Genomic DNA, 2,472 nt, shown 5'->3' with positions numbered 1-2,472 from the left:
CATAGTTATTAAGAGATTCTTATGTATTTTGATTAGGTATGACATAAAATATGTCTTGCTATGTTATCATTTTATAATTATCATTACTTTAATTCGTTAAATTTTCGATATCGATATTTCGATATTTTAAAATATCGATATTTTAGTTCCGATATAATATCGATATCGATGTCAATATCGATATTTTTCTTTCGATATCCCATCCCTACTGTAAATTCAGGCCACCTCGTACCAGCCTACCAAATAACCATATCCACATGCTTGCTCATGCGCGGATTAGTCATTGTTTGGCAAACGTGTAGAGGTACTTTTATATCTTTAATCCCAGGCGCATACTACTGATACATCTATCATAAGTATTAAGGAATTATATTAATTGAATAAATAAAAAATATATAAAGGAATTATAAAAAATAAATTAAAAAAAACCTGAATTATAATCTTCAATGATGGCGAGGACAATAATGAGCAAAAGTAAATAAGGGAACTTCATTGTGACGATTATTCTGTAACAGTTACCAAAGAGCTTATTGACAATGTTTTTATAGTTAATATCTTATCTTCTAGAAGATAATGCATTCAAGATTTAATCCTTCACAAAAATTATTATCTTGTTTATATTATAAATTTCTTTGAGTTTTTTTTAAAGTGTTTTTAACAAAAGAAGAAACTATGAAGGAATTGAAAACAATGGGATAAATTGGTATTATTTTGCCAGATATATCTGAAGTAAGAATGTTAATTAATGGGTTGCTATAATCCTACTAGTGGTGGGGATTAGACCACGCCCCTTGAAGGCAACTTTACTTTTAAGTTAATAAGAGTTTCGCACATTAATGTAATTAACTGTAAAACTCGTAAATGTGAAGAGAATAGAAGTTTTAGTAAATTTTATTTTCAATAATTTCTTATGTCTACGATGAAAATCCACTAATCCGTTCTCGAAAAATTCGAGCTTCTTTCTTTGTTCTGTTCAGACTCATTTCAATGCGAATATTAAGGATCCCAACTTATATTTACTGGTCACAAAAGTAAGTAGTTTTTTTTTTTCGGCCAAGACTCCCGTTAGAGTCCTATACTGCCTAACCATGGTTGGGGGTCAAAGTTTTTCATTTTGTGGGACCGCCACTCAATGAAAAAAGTCAACGTCCCAGGCCGGATTCGAACCGGCACCGCCAATAGACATCAAATTGGTAAGACTGAGTCTTAACCACTGAGCTGCGGCCCAAAGTAAATAGTTAATATAAAAATTAAGTAACTTGGTCAATTTTTTAATTAATGTTTTCTAGGTACAGTTAATGAAAAATTAATTTCCTTTAAAAATAAATGATTGTTTCTGATATAATGGAGAAAGCTGTTTATTAAATAAAAAAGTGTAAAAACAGTAAACATTATTTTTATAAATATTTATTGTTAACATCTTTTATTTTTGTAGATATAGAATAGATTTCTATTCTATAAATCTACAAGAGCATAATCCGTCCAGCAATCCTATACAGTGCCCCCTAGTTCATCCACTTCAACGATAGTACACAGCGCCATCTACGAAATTTCCAAAATTCCATACTGCGGAAGATCGATGATGATCACGAATGAAGACTACACAGGTATTCATGATCTTTAGTTCAACATGTTAAATGGAAAAACTCATGTTAAATAGAGAAATATTTCCTTCTTTTACCATGTTAAAACGACATAACATATAACATGGTTGAGAGTCTGTTACTAGGTCTGTGAAATGGAGAATGACGTCACAACATAACAGCTGAGCACGTCACCATTTCATTTGTTGTCGTATTAGGTTACTTGCTTGCAGTTTGTGTTTTAATTGTGTTAGTAATGTTTTGGATTTATAACTAATAAAGCTGTTAAAGCCCAAAATTTTGGTTTCTATTTAGGTTAATTTTTTTTGGCAACTTTCCAGGTGATTTTTAATTTTGTTAGTAGTAAGTTTATGTTTATTCATTTTTTTTTTAACTATAAGTAATTTTGTAATTTTAATTTGGTACATAAAAATAAGGGATATAAGCAGGTTCAGTGTTTATAAATACATTGCGGAGGTGTAACATGTGCAGAACGACACCGAAGGCAGTGGGGCCAGTGCCTGCATAACCGTGGATGAGACAGATGGCAGTGAAGATTTAGGCAGCACTGGAGCGATGTTAGGTGGCATTGGCTCGGTGTAAGACGCTAGAGATTCACTGCTTCACGGACGCTCCACCGCCATTATTTGTTGAAGCTATTTTTGTTCTGGAACCCTTTCACCGACTCACTGGCAGTCACCACTGTGCAGTCTACGTTTTTGGAGTCGTCGAGCTGCCTGGCACTCTCTCTCACCATCTCGCCGGCGGTCATCCTGGTCAACTAACTCTAGACTCGTAATGTTATTGTGATATGCGCATATCGACCCCCACGCCCATCGGTGAGTGACTTTCTTTTTTTCTTTCTTCTTTCATATTTTTTTTTTTTTTT

The 2,472-nt window shown here is 33.3% G+C and overlaps 1 long non-coding RNA gene across 1 annotated transcript in view; it reads right to left on the bottom strand.

Moving 5' to 3' along the window:
• LOC106678403 (uncharacterized) overlaps nt 1-539 on the bottom strand; it is a 6,820-nt gene extending 6,281 nt beyond the window's left edge. Inside the window, exon 1 of the long non-coding RNA XR_010843927.1 lies at nt 430-539. This is a non-coding gene — a long non-coding RNA (uncharacterized lncRNA). The remainder of the gene's footprint in view (nt 1-429) is intronic.
• Nucleotides 540-2,472: the final 1,933 nt, after the last annotated feature.

This window comes from Halyomorpha halys, unplaced genomic scaffold (genome assembly GCF_000696795.3).
Source record: "Halyomorpha halys isolate HHAL.00 unplaced genomic scaffold, Hhal_1.1 Scaffold141.1, whole genome shotgun sequence".
In the NCBI taxonomy this organism is placed as follows: domain Eukaryota; kingdom Metazoa; phylum Arthropoda; class Insecta; order Hemiptera; family Pentatomidae; genus Halyomorpha; species Halyomorpha halys.
Note: the sequence above shows the minus strand (reverse complement) of the source record. Positions and strands in the feature narration are given on the sequence as shown.